At 46.7% G+C, this 18,127-nt stretch overlaps 1 protein-coding gene and 1 long non-coding RNA gene across 5 annotated transcripts in view; one reads left to right on the forward strand and one right to left on the reverse strand.

Annotated features, from left to right (window-relative positions):
* Window positions 1–18,127, reverse strand: part of LOC146178322 (S-adenosylhomocysteine hydrolase-like protein 1) — a 266,939-nt gene that overhangs the window by 201,388 nt on the left and 47,424 nt on the right. The gene's annotated exons all lie outside the window — the stretch shown is intronic.
* The window catches only part of LOC146178323 (uncharacterized), a 64,018-nt gene that overhangs the window by 10,957 nt on the left and 34,934 nt on the right, over window positions 1–18,127 (forward strand). The gene's annotated exons all lie outside the window — the stretch shown is intronic.

Raw genomic sequence — 18,127 nt, forward strand, 5'->3', positions numbered from 1 at the left:
CCGCGAAGGCTGTTTTGCCACATGACGACTATGCTTGTGGCGAAACCACCTTGCCAGAAGTTGAGAGTAACAATAATAATAATAGTAGCTGGTTTTGAGGAAAGACTCAATAAGGCGCAAATAATGCCTTAAGGCCCGTTCACACTTGAGACTCGCGGAGGTTGTTCGACCGTTTCGGTCGAAAAGTGACTGTCGCAAATGGTCGCATTGGTCGAAAAGCGACAGTCGCAGGCCGTTCGAGCACTGCTTCATTTTCCAGCTTTGCGACTGCTGGTCGCAAACCGGTAACCAATCAGCGACTCAGCTGAAGTTAACGAAAGTTCGCTTCACTCTATGTGGTGAACAGTGAAAATAGACAAGTGTGGAAAGCGGCCCGCGGGTCGCATTTACAACTGTGAACAACGGTCGAGCTGAGCGACTCCCTGGTCGCACGTCCTCCGCGATTAGCAAGTGTGGATAGACACTTTCCTATCGGCGGAGGCTCGAAACGCACTGTGAGGGAACGGATGAGGGTAGGGATGAAAACTTGCGGTCTGCTCCGTGATGCACCCAGATTACTTCCCAACAAGAATGCATGCGTGTTCCCATGTCTGTTCCCGCGCATACGAAAGGGACAGCACACAGAAGGTTGTCACTAATATATATATATATATATATATATATATATATATATATATATATATATATATATATATATATATATATATATATATATATATATATATATATATATATATATATATATATCTGTGCACTGGTTTTGTTACGCCACTTGTAAGCAAGCTAGTCGCAGCAGCGATCACGTGAAGTCCCGGCGCAAGCAATTTTTTTTTTTTTTTCATTTATTTTGCTATCCAAGTGCGCCGCGTGTGTAGGCCTGGCGGATGCAAGCAATGCAGGCATACGTATACACATTTTATGCGCGCGTCGAGCCAACCAGGCATTCAGTAACAACCACACACAAAAAAAATTGTGGACGAGAACACGCGCGAGGGAGGCTACGAACACAGAAGATACTGCATCGTAAAGAAACACACCCTGCGAGTTCAAAAATGATACGAACCAGCGTTTTCAAGGAGTCCCTTGGCATACATAAAAGTGTGTGTGTGTGTGTGTGTGTGTGTGTGTGTGTGTGTGTGTGTGTGTGTGTGTGTGTGTGTGTGTGTGTGTGTGTGTGTGTGTGTGTGTGTGTGTGTGTGTGTGTGTGTGTGTGTGTGTGTGTGTGTGTGTGTGTGTGTGTGTGTGTGTGTGTGTGTGTGTGTGTGTGTGTGTGTGTGTGTGTGTTCGCGCGCGCGCGCGCGCGCGTGTGTTCGCTAGCTATAGAATTCAAAGCGATTTCGTAACCGGGTCCTTTCCATTCGCATTGCGCATTCACTCGTCCTACGGTAGAAGCAGTGATAAAGAGACAACTGATATTCGACGGGCGCTGCTGGATGTCGTCAAGCGAGAAATGGACAGATTGAACATTGATATCTTGAGTATTAGCGAGCTCAAGTGGACCGGAGTGCGAGAATTTAACTCTGGCGACCATTATGTCTTTTATTGTGGGCACGAATCCGAGAAGGAATGGGGTCGCTCTCATAGTAAACAGAAGAATGGGCAAAGCAGTGCTAGGGTACAACCCCAAAAATGACCGAATGATTTCACTTCAGATCCAAGGTCACCCTTTCAGCATAACAGTTATCCAAGTATATGCACCGACCACTACTGCTGAAGAAGCTGACGTTGAGAGATTTTATGCGGACCTACAATGCCTTTTAGACCGCACCCCATCATCAGACGTCGTTTTTCTCATAGGAGACTGGAATGCTAAGGTCGGGAGTGAAGAAATATCCGGAATTATAGGCAAGTTCGGTCTTGGTGAGCCAAATGAAGCTGGGCAGAGGCTAGTAGAGTTTTGTCAAGAAAACAACCTGACCATAGCGAATACTCATTTTCAACAGCACAAGAGGCGCCTGTACACATGGACTCCACCGGACGGTCTGTACAGGAATCAGATCGATTGTATTCTTTGCCGGCAGAGATGGAGAAGCGCTATACAAGCAGTAAAAACAAGGCCTGGGGCCGATTGTGGCACCGATCATCAGCTTCTTGTTGCCGAAATTAAGCTTCGATTGAGGAAAACGCAGAAAACTAGAAGGCCTTTCAGGTATGATCTGGATCAAATTCCATTAGAATATGCTGTGGAAGTGAGGAATCGATTTCAAGAATTAGATCCAGAAGACAGAGAGCCCGAAGAGATGTGGACTGATGTTCGTGATGTAATACAAGAAGTTGCTACTAAGGTAGTTCCAAAGCAAAAGAAATGCAAGAAAGCAAACTGGTTATCTGAAGAGGCTTTGCAAATAGCTGAGGAAAGGAGGATGGCAAAAGTTATGGGGGAAAGAGAAAGATACAAGGGTCTCCCAATGCGGATTTTCAGAAAATAGCAAGGAGAGATAAGAATGCCTTCCTGAACATACAGTGTCAAGCAGTTGAACACAACAGCCAATTAAGGAACACAAGAGATCTGTATAAGACAATCACAGATATCAAAGGAAGCTTCTGTGCTAAGCTGGGCGTGATAAAGGACAAACGAGGCAAGGACCTCACTGAAGCCTCAGAGATAAAGAAGAGGTGGCAGGAATACGCAGAAGAACTGTACAAGAAGGACCCGAATGTGCAAAACCGACATAAGACGGTTGTGATTATTGATCTCGAGCCAGGCATCCTGAAGAGTGAAGTTGAATGGGCCTTAACCAGCCTTGCTAAGAACAAAGCTAGAGGAATTGACGGCATTCCAGCTGAGTTGCTTCAAAACCTCAACCATGACTCTGTTAACATTCTGCATACATTATGTCAGAAGATTTGGACAACCCTGTAGTGGCCACGGGATTGGAGGAGGTCAGTTTAACCCCATTCCAAAGAAAGGCAGTGCCAAAGATCGTTCCAACTACCGCACAATCGCGCTTATTTCGCATGCTAGCAAGGTGATGTTGAAAATCCTCCAAGGTAGGCTGCAGCAGTATGTGGATCGGGAGCTTCCGGACGTGCAAGCTGGGTTTCGCAAGGGCAGAGGAACTAGAGACCAAATTGTCAACCTTCGCTGGATCATGGAAAAAGCAAGAAAGTTCCAGAAACCCATCTACTTCTGCTTTATTGATTATGCGAAAGCGTTTGACTGCGTAGATCACAGCAGACTGTGGCAAGCTCTCCAAAAGATGGGAGTTCCAATTCACCTCATCTGTCTTCTCAGGAACCTGTATGAAGGGCAAGAGGCCACAGTCAGAACTGGGCATGGTCTTACTGATTGGTTTCCGATTGAGAAAGGAGTGCGGCAAGGCTGCATACTGTCGCCCTGCCTATTTAACCTATATGCAGAGTGCATCATGAAGAAGGCCGGTCTGGACGAGTCTTCAGCTGGAGTGAAGATTGCTGGAAAACGTATCAACAACCTTAGATATGCGGATGATACCACTTTAATGGCAGAAAGTGAAGTGGAACTCAAGAAACTTCTGATGCGCGTACAATAAGAGAGTGAGAAGTTTGGGCTTAAACTGTTAACATTAAAAAGACAAAGATCATGGCGTCTTGCCCTATCAAGTCCTGGAGCATCAAGAGACAAGAAGTGGAAGCTGTGACAGATTTTCTCTTCTTGGGCTCCAAGATCACCTCGGAAGGAGACTGCAGCCATGAAATTAGGAGATGCTTGCTTCTGGGAAAGATAGCAATGGTTAGCCTTGACCGCCTAGTAAAGAGCAGAGACATTAGTCTGCCAACCAAGATCCGTATAACTCGTGCTATGGTCTTTCCAGTTGTGATGTATGGATGCGAGAGTTGGACTGTGAAAAAGGCTGACCGCCGAAGAATTGACGCGTTTGAATTGTGGTGCTGGCGAAGACTCTTGAGAGTTCCTTGGACTGCCAGAAGATCAAATCAGTCGATATTGTCGACCATAAACCCTGACTGCTCATTGGAGGGTCAAATTCTAAAGTTAAAGCTCAGCTACTTTGGTCATCTGATGAGAAGAGAGGAGTCGCTGGAGAAAGATTTGATGTTGGGAAAGGTTGAGGGTCGCCGGAGAAGGGGTAGGCAGCGAACGCGATGGTTAGATGGCGTCCTCGAGGCACTGCAGAAGAAGTTATGTGATGTTAGGTTGATAGTGAGAGACCGGAAAGCGTGGCGTGACATGGTCCATAGGGTCACGAAGAGTCGGACACGACTGAACGACTGAACTGAATACAAATACCAATATCTGCGTGCTTCTCAACAACCCCTGCCTTCTAAAGCAGGCGAAAGACGTACGAGAGAACAGTGCCGTGTTTTAGTGACGCTGGTAAATGCGAACCGATGACAATAGCAGTTTTGTTAGCGTGTATCTAGCAATAAGCGACCTGAATGAAGAATGCCAGCGCTACAGCTTGTACAAAACGTCTGCGCACTCCAGTACCGCATTGTTGGTGCGGTTGTCGCTTCCGATGGAGAATACACGGAAGGCCAGAAAACTTGCAAATTAACGCACTACGTTTGCAGAAACAGAGAGCTGTCCCCACAATAGCCCCCTCCTGTTCAGTTTATCTCGAGGTTTGCCACTCGCAACTGTTAAGCGTAGTTGTTTCGATACAGTTCTCAGATGCGGGCTGCGATGAAGTTCATGGTCGGCGTGTTGAATATTTTATCACAGGAGCTAGGACATTTTCCCTTGTAGCCTTCCCTTGTAGCCTTACGGCTGCGCTTGGGTGGATGTCAATGAGTAATTACTCCCTTATTAGACATTTTAGATACTATCAATATATTACTGAAAAAAAAAAAAAGAACATGGGTTCCTCATGATTGAGATAGCGAAAACTATATGGCAAATGAATGACTTAGGCAGAGTATTCCATATTGACGATATAGGTGGTGGTGGTGGTGAACTCTTTTATTGCGCCCAAAAACAGGGGACCAGTCAAATGGCCGGTTGCGCTGACTTAGAGGAGGTCGGCGGGGATCCTTTGGGATGCCGCGGCCTCCACCGCGCGTTGGATAAGCCAGCGTTGGTCTGCTGGCTCGGAAGTACACAGGAGAGACTCCCACGTCTCTGGGGTGTTTGTGTTGTCTGTGTTGTAATGTGTACAAGTCCACACCATGTGTATGAGTGTGGCCGGTGTTGAGCAGTGTTTACACGTGGGGGCTATCTGATCCGGAAGATGACGATATAGGCATCGTTCAAATCCCATCTCGCAGATGGAATCTGTGAAATATCTAGACTTCACATGCGACCCTAGTTTAGACTGGCGGCTTCGCATCAGTAAAAATGGTGAAAAAAGTGGGCGTCGCCACTGGTGTGTTGACAATAACAATTCAGTAATGTTGAAATTTGGGCTAGTCGGTAGCGATCCATCTAAAACAGCGCACATAAAACACGAAAACACTGAGTAGAGCACGACGGACAAGAGCGCACTAGGAACTGATGCGTGGTCGAAAAAACACCTTACACTCGATAGGTGAGCATGTGCCAGGAAATTTCCTGGCGCATGCTCACCGAGTGAGAGGTGTTTTTTTGACCACGCATCAGTTCCTAGTGCGCTCTTGTCCGTCGTGCTTTTCTCGGTGTTTTCGTGTTTTATGTGCGCTGTTTTAGATGACAATAGCAAGTAATGAAAATTATGGCTTGCGTCGGAACATGATCCCGTCTCTTTACAAGGCGTCTGTGCGGCCCATACTAGAATTCGGTTCCATTTACCGGTTGTCCAGCACGCAGCTTCAACCTTTATTTCTATTAGAAAGGCGAGACATGCGTCTCTTCCTAGGACTCTCAAAACCAATTTCAAACACCGCGATTTACCTGGATGCTTGCATATCTGGCCTAAGCACCGTTTGAAGCATCTCGCAGTACCAACTTTCGTGCAGTCATTTGAGCCTGCTCTTGATGGGGCTTAGCCCTTGTTTTGTTCCACACTCGACCCTCTGTCTTCCTAATCACTGGCCACGGTTTCGACTTGTTGTGTATGCACAGCTGCTTTCATCATGTTAATATCAGCTCTCTGCAACAAGTAGGTTAAGCAAAGGCTGGTTTCGATCTTTTTTTTTTTTTTTGATCGCATTTTCCCGTCCAATGCGAGCAGCGTACACGCTCATATATAGTAAACGGTCGACTCCCTGAACACCTAGACAACTTCCCCAATCACATTGCCTCTGGGAGCAGCGAGAAGGCGGCGATCGGGATTTATTCAAGTCCACCATCTTGGAGTTAATCCTTTTTCTCCCTATTTACACACCGATATTCTTTGCTGAGTTTTTTCGCTCTTGGTTTGACTCCTTTCAAAATTTCTTGGAACATGTCACACGTCATTTTTCTCCGTGACTTTTCGCTGTTCACCTCTCTCTTCTGCTATCTTTCGAAACCTAAGGGAACGCTCTGTTGATCTGGTTCCAGTCGGTTACAAGAGTTCTTTGCAACCTGCAATTCCAAAGAAACGTATTTTATCTCGATCCCAGGTCATTGCGATCTTTCATCAAGCAGGGTGACTGACTGACAAATCGGCTCCCACTGTGCCCGTCACGTAATACGTCCCTAACTTTCTTATCCTGGCAATGCCGCGTTTTAAGCGCTGCCAATGTATCTCCAGCCGATGACGTCACTGCTTGTATTTGCTTTGTACGGCGAATTACCAGCATACAATGTGCACCGGGAGTGTGAAGAGTCAACGACATTCTTGGGCTGCTGAGTCCCCCGCCTCAGTTTTTATCGCCGCAGATACGGGTTCATTCCGACATACTATTGAGAAGCGTGCGGGGAAAGAGACTCACTAAAGTGTTCCATACTCTCTTGTCGGCGGTAAGAATTTCAGAGGAGGACATGGCTGCAAACCCTCCTTACTCTTTCCCACTTCTCGTTCTTCTCTCCGGTGCGAGCGCCAATGATTCTGTGTTGACTCCTCTTTTGGCTGTCTTCACGAATATGCTACTGCAATGGCGGTGATTGCAGTAGCATATTCGTGAAGTAAAATCGGCGCTTTTAGAGCTGACGTCACCACGTCATACACTGAGAGTTCCTTAGCGATTCCACACTACAGGTTACCACACTCGTTAGCAGTACAAGCTGCTGACGTCGCAATAACGAGCTAACGACGTCGCAGTGACCGCCTATTGTGGTCACTGCTAGTTAAGGGTTGTGCAAATTGGGGAAGCTGAGGAGGATAAGGCAGGAAGAGAGAGAAAGAGGGGGAGACGGGCAAGGCGCAAAGTCTTAAAGGTGCGATTAAGAAGCAACTGTTAAACCCGATTATAAGAAAATATGAAAATATAAGTGCGCTGCTCACGCAGAAGGTGCCACATCGCAATGTGCGATCCCCTGTCAATTTACTTTTTTTTTTCTTCTTTCATTTCTGAGCGCAGCGGTCTTTTTTCGGACAGTGGATCATTTTTTTTTTTCTTCTTCTCTTTCTCTGGGCAAACTGCGCCATGCAACTAAACAGTGAGCTCCGCACTAAAGTGAAAATAACCGTAGCGTGCCGCAATTACGCAGAGCAAAAGAGAGATGATACAGTCCGCCTCAAAGGGGCGACGTCGAACATCGGAGAGGCGGCGCCACAAGACACCATTCTCGCCAGAAGCCTCGCAGTTAGTGCTCTTGTATTCATGTACATACTGCCTACTGGAGCATATACAAGTATATATTACAGCAATCTAACAGACTCACCACGGCACTAGCCTTGACAATAGCAGACCCAAATGCAAAAATCCTGACGAGGCGTGCGCGGTACACCGACCTCGTTACTAAGTTATCACCGCACATATCCCAGTCAAGAGCGACCATGTTCTGGTAGAAACCAGAGGGCAGTATTACACATATCATCATCATAAGCGGCAGCATAATCATCATCACCACCATCATCAGCGCAGTTGAGTTCGGCGCAGGGCAAAGGCCTACGGTAGTCTGGTTCATTTTAGTGTGAAACAACTACTTCACAAGTCCAAACCCAACTAAGAACTCTGTGGCTTGCCGCCGCCAAGCTCAGGCAAAGAAATAAAATTAAAAAAGCGAGAAGGGGCCGGGGGGGAGGGGGGGTATTCGCAAAAAACATTTGGTGGGAAGCGAGTACAGAATCTCGTCATTATAGCCGCAGCCGATCACCCTACGTATTAAACTTAAAGCGCTCTCACGCTGTAAAGCTTTCGCGCGTCCTACTCGGTTTAGCTGCATTAAAACCCTGTCATTCTTCGCGCCAACCACAGCCTCGTTATTTCAGCAAATAACCTCGGCGCGACAGTCTGTGCAATCCATTCACCAGCTCTTGGATTAATGATGTCTTCTTTTAAAATGTAATCGGGTTCTCTAAATAATGCATATGCCGGAAATCAAGGTCTATGCACTGGCGCTCGTTCTCCTCGCACATGATATCCGTTTCCTGTGCACGCGCGACTGCTTCGTTATTCAGCATCCCGCGCTCATCGAGTGTGCAATTGTCTTGCGTTTCGGTGCAACCAACTCCGTAGCCGCTCCTCCGTTCCGCCTTTCCCATTGTCTTGGGAGTGGCGTAAGACCACCAAAAAGAGCGTTACATAATCCCCAAAGACAATCACTCTCAATTGCACCTACGACACCGACGTAAAACCAAACAACAAAATGCGCTGCAACTCACATCGTGCCTTCACAAAGAACCACGGGCACACATCGAAAAAACAAAAACAAAATCGGAATGAATTAACCCAGAAGACAAAGAGACCAGCCAGGAAAGCCCCGTATGCGGACACTCAACGGGCAAACTTCGCTTACTTCTTTATTCTCTCTACTTCCTCGTCCTCTTTCTTGCTTCTTTCATTCGTTATGTTTTTTGTTTGTTTGTTTGTTTTTTGTTTTTTTTTTTTTTTTTTTTTTTAGAGTTATCTCATAAGAGATGTTAGCCGCTCACACTACATTTATTGCATCCAGCGTAGGTGTACAGGATAAGGGCAAGTGAGCCTCGACCGCAGCGCCACGATAACAGTTGTCCACTGTTCTGGCGGCACCTGTCCGCTGACTTCGCGGCGGACCACGAGCGTGCGGTCAAACGGACTTTCATTGTCGCGTCAGAAGAGATGGGTGGCCGGAAAGAGTTTCAACTTGCAGCACAGCTGATGGTCACCTGATTATTTTACTCGGAAAGCGGTGCTAGTGTCCCAAAAAATGATGGCGTTTTGTCTGCAGTTCCGAAATGTGAAGCTTTCGCCCTCCATAACCACCGCTCACCTGCCAACATCCCACTGCTACCCTCTCTTCTGGATTGACCTTCTTGCTCCACCTCCGTCTACCTAAATCCTCTAGCAGCGCCGTCCACTGAACACTACCCTACACAACATAACACCCACCACCACCCTACACTGAAATTCCACTTAATCGCGGCAGGTGAAGGCAAACGGCAAAATTAAAATCAGTGACGTAGTGAAAAAGCCAGCTGCCCTCCAGATGCACCAACCACCTTCTCTTCCACACTTTCAATCTTCAGAAAAAAGGACTCTTCATCGGACAACCACGCATTTCACCCCCCCCCCCCCCTTCATCCCGCCCTCCGAAAAAATATGTGCAAAGCTTCGGCTTCGAAAACAATCACTGATGATAATACCGAAACGTTAAAAAAATCATCCAAAGTAAATTCGACTGCTTTCGCGGAACAATAATCATCTACTACTCGCTCATAATTCTCTTTTCCTTCATTCAGCGTTTGGCGCTCTCCCTCCATCTTCACTTCTTCGTTTCTTTGTTCCTTTCTCGGTTTATTCACTGATTCATTACAACCGAGCAGTCATTCAACGTTTCATGCCTTTTTACATTTTTTTTTTTTTTCAGTTACAAAGTTAAAGCCTCCTTCACCAGAAACAAATTGTGGGGACACTTAAGCTCTGGCTTTAAGCGTATTACGCAATAACGTAGGCTACCAGCCCACATATAAGGCCACTGTTTAACCAAGAAGTGTTCTGGCCGGCTAATTCTGATATCGCCCACCCACGTGAAAGGAGAGGCCCGAGTTGGAAGCGCCTGCCAAACGTAATGTCAGGCAATCCTACGTCCAGTCAGTGCTCGGCCATGCCAGCTGCTACCAGCTGCCGCCTACCAGTGCCAGTCTCGTTATTTTTCGCTCACAACGCCAATAATGGCGGCGCCGAATTTTGGGTGAACGAGGCCTTTAAAGCTGTCGCGTTAGAATAAAGCATCGGCGTTATGAGCGAAAATACACGGGCGTGCCACTGGCAGGTGGTAGTTTGCATGTCCGGGCAATGAACGATTGCCGGGTTGCGTGACGCCACGATACGAAGGAAAGGAGGAAAGCGTAGCAGGGGCGGCAGAAAGTTAGGTGGGCGGATGAAATTAAGAAGTTCGCAGGGGTAAAGTGGATGCAGCTAGCACAGAACCGGGTTAAGTGGAGGTATATGGGAGAGGCCTTCGCCCTGCAGTGGGTATAGTCAGGCTGATGATGATGATGATGATGATGACGACGACGACGACGACGATACCACATAACAGTGCCTTTCAGATGTTAGGGTGAGCTGGGAATCGAAGGATCCTTGGATCCTGAGGTTCGTACGGATTGGTCAAAGCGGAGCTTCATGACTATGCCGGCTGGTCTTTCAGAAAATGCGGTGTGCTAATGGGTACTCTACGAAGCGACGAAGGCACAAACATTAAGGAATCTGTGCCCCGCCACGGTGGTCCAGTGGTTAGGGCGCCCGAATCCTGATCCCAAGGATGCGGGATCGAATCCCGCCCATGGAGGTCGCTTTTGGAGTGAGGCGAAACGAAGAGACGTTCGTGTGATGTGCGATGTCAGTGCAAGTTAAAGGTCCCCGGGGCCCGTATTCAGAGTTTGCGTCGTTATCGAAGTGTCGCTATGTCACGTGACCTAGAGCCATATGATTGGTCGAAACGCCTGAACCGGGTGTTGCCACCAAGGTGCCGGAAGAGGTGGCAACATCATTTCCGGCGTTTTCACCAATCAGGTAGCTCGAGGTCACATGAGATAGCGACACACCGATAACGACGCAAACTCGAAATACATACGGGCCCAGGTGGCCTAAACTACTCCGGAGCCCTAAGCTACGACATCTTTCATAGCCTGACTCACTTTGGTATCTTAAACCCTACAAACCAATGAAAAAGAGAAGTTAAGGAATTTGTGATTAAGCGAGTAGCAAGTAGGTGTACGCGAAATAGGAACCGCAAGGAGAGTCGCGCAAGGGTGCTATTAATTTTGAAGGCTCGTGCTGTGTCCTCCTACTCCTTGGTCCTCGTTTTTTGCGCTACCATCAAAATGAACAAGATTCAACCCGCCCAACTATAAACCTTACTAGTGCTATTAATGCCTTCCCGTCATGCCTTTAATGGCGGAGCTTAATTCGTGCTCAGCTCCTTCGTGCGCTCGCACTGATGCTCCACGACCTTAAGTACTGAAAAGAAGTGTTTATTCGTTGGTTGTTTCCACCCACGGGTAACACTGCGGTTAGGCCAACCACATATCGCACACATATAACCATGGTGACAACACGCCTTGCAACTACAGCGCGAGAGCGGGCGATGGCGTGCGGTTCATAAGCATGGCAGACGCATATCCCAGAAGCCCCTTCCACTGACGTCAGTGCAAGCTATCTATATGTGGGGTGGTAGTCTACGTTGTCGCATCGTACCCTTAAAGGCGGAGGAGCGTAACCCCGATATAAATATATATATTTTTTTTTTTACCTTAGCCTCTCGGCGTAATTTTTTTTTTTCTTTCTGACATTGACCCGACAGCGCTGTACCAAAACGGTCCCCGACGAGGCGCGAAACAGGCGGCGAACAAAAGGCGCGCTGTAGCGTTTCTCCCGCCTTTCAAGGTCCCCGCGCCGACGTCCAAACGCCGACTCGCACAGCGAAGGAGAGATAACGCGCGCACTACTGCAACAAGACCTCGTTTAGCGGGAGCGACGTGTTCTGCACTAAAGAAAAGCACACCGTGGTACGGAAACAATCGACACACAAGTTCGGAAGGAAGAGCGACACATCTGTAACAACAGCCCCGAGAAGGGGCAAATTATCGCCTCTTTATTTCTAGCTGTCTTTGTTCCTTTTGTATTTTATTGCCGTACTTTTCTTTTTTGTCGAGACGCGTGTAGTTCCGAGACCACTAGCGCACAAATGGGGCGAGGTAGGAAATGGAGCGTGCAATGCACTTCCAAACCCTTTTCCCGTCTGCTCCTTTTTTATACCTCTCAAGTGAAGGCTATGCCAATGGTGTGCAAAGGCAACAGGATTGTCGTTGATAGGCGAAGAAAACGAGCTGGCACTTGTTGACACCAGCGGCTACGCAGCCAATGCCAGAGAGGTGGCTAAGCTATACAGCGGTCGGTAACGCGTTTCTTAAAAAAAGAAAAAAAGAAAAAAAAGGAAAAAAGCACGTACACGACAGTGAACAGTGTGTTAAATGTACACAAAAGTAGGTATAGCAGTTTGCAGAAATGCCGCGAGTTGTGCGTCGAGCATGCGATCTTTTTCCAAGCACCTTTCAAGGTCTCTCTCTCTCTCCCCCCCCCCCCCCCTCTCTTTCTCTCTCTCGCTCTTATTTTGCTTTTGACTTCTCTCTGCTCTGTCTTTGGCTCAAGTTATGGCATGAGCAGGACAGTGGCGTGCAAAGAAGTGTTTCATGCTCCGTACGCTGTAAAACAATGCGGGCAGAAGAAAAAAATAAGTCACGAACGTACAACGATACAAATGAATTGCTTTCTGAACGGTCACCACCGCTACGCGGAAACGCCGCGCGCTCTCATTTTCGATATAGAAAAATGATTTTTTTCTTTTTTTTTACTTGCATGAAAGCCCCCGTTTTCCTCATGTCCATTTCAGTAAATTGACAGCCACGATAAAAATGACGTCACCAAAACGTATACGCCACAGTACAGCACACAAATTGGCAAACGTTACTGCAGCGTGTTTCCGCGGTAACTCTTGTCGGCCTGATTGTTCATCCAGCAGTGCTGGTGAAAGAGCATCTTAAATGCAACTTCGACGCGTTGGAATACGAAATTTTGATAAGTGATCAATATAATGTTATCTTAACATTAATGCTTAGTGGTTCAGTCGTAATAACTTTTGTTTTGTTTGACTTCGAATACTTTTTGATACATTTCTTTTTTTAATATATCGCATAAATTTCCTTCGGCCTCATATACTCTTTACTCGTACTGTGTCATCGGTTGAGTATGTGCTCACTTAAACAGGCGACATAATGAATATCCGGGACTAGCAGATATACGCGAACAACCGACTGAAAAACTACATGGCCAAAATCATCACTTCAAGCATGTCATTGCTCGTACTATAACGACGTAATATTGCGAATCAGGTGCGTTTTAATGTATTCGCACTACTACCCGCGCTCTCTCAAAAGCCCGATGCCTGAAGCCGACACTACCATTACATTGCCCTCATAAGCTGTCTCCGAATTTTATATTACGCTGTCACCATGGTCCCCAGTCAACGGTTTCGCCGATCTTTGGCTGACCTTGAAACTCCTAGCCTCGAACCGAAAGCGACATAAAAAATTCTAGAAGGCACTTTGGACTACTAAAGTGCGATGAGGCGAAAGCCATAAAGAACCCCAGGTGGTCGAAATTTCCGGAGTCCTCCACTACGGCGTCTCTCATAGCCTGAGTCGCTTTGGGACGCTAAACCCCACAAACCAAACCAAACCATTATAGCGTGGTGGATCGTAGCCCTCCACCACGGCACCTCTATCTTCCTCTCTTCTTTCACTCCAACCTTCCTCCCTTCCTTCACCGCGTGGTACGAACCCGACCTCGGCGGCTGCGTTTCGATGGAGGCGAAACGAAGAGGCGTCCGTGTGCTGTGCGATGTCAGCGCACGTTAAAGATCCCCAGGTGGTTGAAATTACTCCGTAGCCCTCCACTACGGCTCCTCTTTCTCTTTCCACTTTCACTCCCACCTTCATCCCTTCCCTTACGGCGTGGTTGCGGTGTCCACAGAAAACAAGTGAGACAGTTACCGCGCCTTTCCCTTATAAATCAATCACCGCGTGGTACATATGTCCGCAGAGAATTGTGACCGATATCGCGCCTTCTCTATCCTGTAAATCAATTTCAAGCGCCGCTTATGCCTGCTGTACTAACGCCTCCTAGACATCTGGGTCTCCTTTGTTTGCTGTGTGGTGCGGCCTTCGAGCAAGCGGCAAATAAAAGGTGCCGCGCGGATGCCATAAAACACGGCGTGCTGGCGCACATGCTTCGCATTCGACCTATTCAGATAAGCATATACATCCTAAGCTTGGTCACTGAATGCTGAGGGTATGCCGGCAACAATGGGAACTAGCATTTTCGTTGTACACCCTGATTGACTCGTTCATCTCTTCATTATGTCACTGATTCAACTACTCAATCTCTCAACGACTGATCTCAGTCGTCTTTTTTCTTTTCTTTTTTTGTGCTGCTATTTTCTGAGAACTATGTACCAACACGCCCGACTTGCCACATTGATCAACGGCTGGTCCCTTAATTCATTAATTGGCTAATCCCTGTCTTCGCACCAAGGTCACGGATGTAGAGTAGCAAGTACTCTTCTACTTTACCCTAGTTAGCGCGATCCGCACAGTTGCACTAACAACTCTCCGAAAAGACGAGCCATGGTTCCGCCCTTGCCGGAGCCTTCGGCATACTTTGCAAGTTTATGGACGGCCACCTTTCCACCTCTCGCTTCGATAATGAGGAATTCGCAAAGGTCGCACTTTGCAGCGCGCAGCACAACAGCGCGCCACTGCATGTATTGCCCACCGCCGCCAACGCGATTTATGGCCCGAAGGCAGCGATCGGCCAGACTTGGAAAGCAGCCCCGGCAACAGCGAGTTATAGCCGTCGGAGATAACACCACGATACCCTGGTTGGCTAGGAAGACAGTCAACAGCGAATAACCAAGGCGATCGCCACTTACGAAAGAAGTAGATTAACCAGGCATGCAAATTATGCTGAGTAGCTTGGTGGCGCGCGGCGACTAACCTGGTCTGCTCCTGGGGATTATTTTACGAGGCAGAAAAGGCAAGAAACCGGCAATCGAGATTTCAAGGAAGGCATTAAGGAAAGTGATAAGTTTCACACCGCCGCACTAGCTGGCACTTTTAGCGGCGAGAGCAACTGTGGTTCTCGAGTAAACAGATCACGCGACCGGGGCGACAGACAAAGCTGCTTGCACCTGGCGCGCAACAATGAGCTTTGCTTCCAACAGAAAGACGGAGGTGCCCTCTCTCAAAATAACTAAAGAACTACTTTATATGTGTTACAATTACGTCGTATACATGAATAATTCCCCATCGATGCACGCAGAGCCACACAACTATAAAGAATATCCACACATTCGTTTTTTGTTGATGATGCTCCCCGCACGAAATGGCTGTATTTACCACAAATGGTATGTGTTCCACTCGAACCACCAGGCATCGAACATTTGTGACCATCAAAAAATTGTGGGGTTTAAGCATGGTTTGAACCTAGTAACAGAGCAAGAGCTGCGAGTGTTGCAGCGATGGCCTCTGTAACACTGCCTTTTAAATCCGCGTTTTTTTTTTTTCATAATTTGTTTTTTTATAAATTGGTTTACAGGAAAATAAAGGCCCAGTACTTGCCAAGGTCGCTTAAAGGTCAAATTAACAGACACTCGAAGTGCGGCTCTACTTAGCGTAGTGATTATGGTTTTGCTTGAAAACAAAAGCAATGCAGTCTGAGTAGCAAGTAAAAAAAAAAAAAATGAAGTAAAAAATTATTTTCAAGAACACAATTTCAGCCGTGGAGGACGTCAGTTTCTATAAAAGGTTCATCTAATAAGCTACACAACTACTTAAAATTCCATCAACACGGTCTGCTGGTCAGTGGTCCCAATGGAAGTTCGAAGCCGTTAGACGATGTCATGCCAGATGTCATGCCAGTTCGCTGAACGCAATAACTTGCGAATTATGAATACCTTATTATGAATAAGGGAAAAAGTAATTCAATGAAATAGCGGTGAGGGGTCAGGAAGGAGAATTCAGAATCTACAGAATACATATTCGGCTTTAACCGAGAATGATGACCTTAGTGTGGAAGCAACAAATAAACAATAATTTCAGAGATATCATTACTGAGTGCACTGTAGAAGTAGGCGGTAGGATAGTTAGAGAGGATACCGATAAGCTGTCTAAGACGAAAGATTTGATTAAGTAAGGCCAAAGTATGAAAGCTTCCAATCCAACAGACCAGACAGAATTGGCAGAGATATCAAAGCTAATCAATAAGCGCAAGGTGGCCGATGTAAGGAAGTATAACATGGAGAAAATTGAACATGCTGTAAATAACGGGGGAAGTCTTAAAGCGACGAAGAAGAAATTGGGCATAGGCAAAAATCAGATGTATGCGCTAAGGGACAAGGCGGGCAATGACATCACGAATATGGACAAGGTAGTCAAAGTAGCCGAGAAGTTCAATACTGATCTCTACAGTAGCCAAAGAATTCAGGACAATAATGAGAATGGCGGTAGGGAAATGCAGTCAGATGTTCCGCCAGTGACGAAGGACGAAGTTAAGAAAGCATTAGAAACTGTGAAAAGGGGGAAAGCAGCTGGAGAGGATCGGGTATATACAGATTTGTTGAAGAAAGGGGGGGGGGGGGGGGGGGGGGGTATCTCGTAATAGAAAAACTGGGCACCCTGTATACGCAATTCCTGATGACATCGAAGGCGCCGGAATCATGGAAGAATGCTAAAATTATCTTAATTTATAGGAAAGGGGACACTAAGGACTTCAAAAATTACAGACCAATCAGCTTACTGTCTATCATATATAAGGTATTTACTAAGGTAATCGCTAACAGAATCAGGACAAAATTAGACTTCAATCAAGCAAACGATTAAGCAGGTTTTCGATCATTAATATGCATACCAACAACCAAGTGATAGAAAAAAAAATCGGAATATTCGGAGCATTCATTGATTACGAAAAGGCATTTGACTCAGTGGAAACCTCAGCAGCCATGCAAGCATTGCGAAATCAGGGTGTAGACGAGCCGTATGTGAAAGTACTGGAAGATATCTATTGTGGCTGCACAGCAACCATCGTTCTGCATAAATAAAGTAACAAAATTCTCATAAAGAAAGGTGTTAGGCATGGAGCACGATATCCCCAGTACTATTCACAGCTTGCTTAGAAGGCGTACTCAAAGACATGGAATGGGAGCAGTTAGGCGCCAGGGTTGATGAAGGATATCTCAGTAACCTGCGAATTCGCTGATGCATTGCCTTGTTAGGTAACTCAGGTGATCAATTGCAAATAATGATTAATTACCTGGAAAGCAGAAGCAGGAAGATAGGCCTGAAAATTAAAAAAACAATAAGGTAATGTTAAACAGGCTAGGAAAGGAACAGCAGTTAAAAATAGTGAAGAGCTGGACGTGGTAGGTAGTAACCGCAGATCTGGACCATAAAAAAGGAAATAACTAGAAGAATAAGACGGAAGGAGCGCATTTGGCAAGTTCTCGCAGATTATGACCAGTAGCTTGCCGGTATCGCTCAAGAGAATATGGCACAACAGTTGCATCTTACCTGTGTTCACCTATTGGGCCGAAACGTGGAGACAAACAAAAAGGGTTCTACTCAAGTTGAGGACAACGCAGAGGGCTATGGAACAGAAAATGGTAGGGGTAACATTAAGAGATACGAAGCTTGCAGGGTGAGTCAGAGAAATAACTCATTGACATTCTAGAGGAAATCATGGAGAAGAAATGGGCATGGGCAGGGCATGTAGTGCGAAGAGAGGATAACCGATGGTCGCTGTGGGTAACAAACTGGATTCCAAGGGACGGAAAGCGTAGCAGGGGGCGGCAGAAAGTTAGGTGGGCGGATGAGGTTAAGAAGCACAGGACCGGGTTAATTGAGAGGAAAATGGGACAGACTTTCACCCTGCAGAGGTTTTAGTCCGGATGATGATGATGATGATGCCGACGATGACCGCGCAGCGAAAATGGGTCATGATCGGAGTTCTTTCTTCTGCAACTGATAGAAACAGGGTCCTATCATTTATTCAGAGGGTTACGTTACGTTAACACAGCTCCTAGCTGCGTTATGTTGCGGCACAGCAACATAACATAGGCCTATTTCGTAGCAGCAGGGCCTTATTTTAT

The sequence above is a fragment of the Amblyomma maculatum genome, chromosome 9 (assembly GCF_055883805.1).
Source record: "Amblyomma maculatum isolate TAMU_Amacu chromosome 9, ASM5588380v1, whole genome shotgun sequence".
NCBI classification, from domain to species: Eukaryota; Metazoa; Arthropoda; class Arachnida; order Ixodida; family Ixodidae; genus Amblyomma; species Amblyomma maculatum.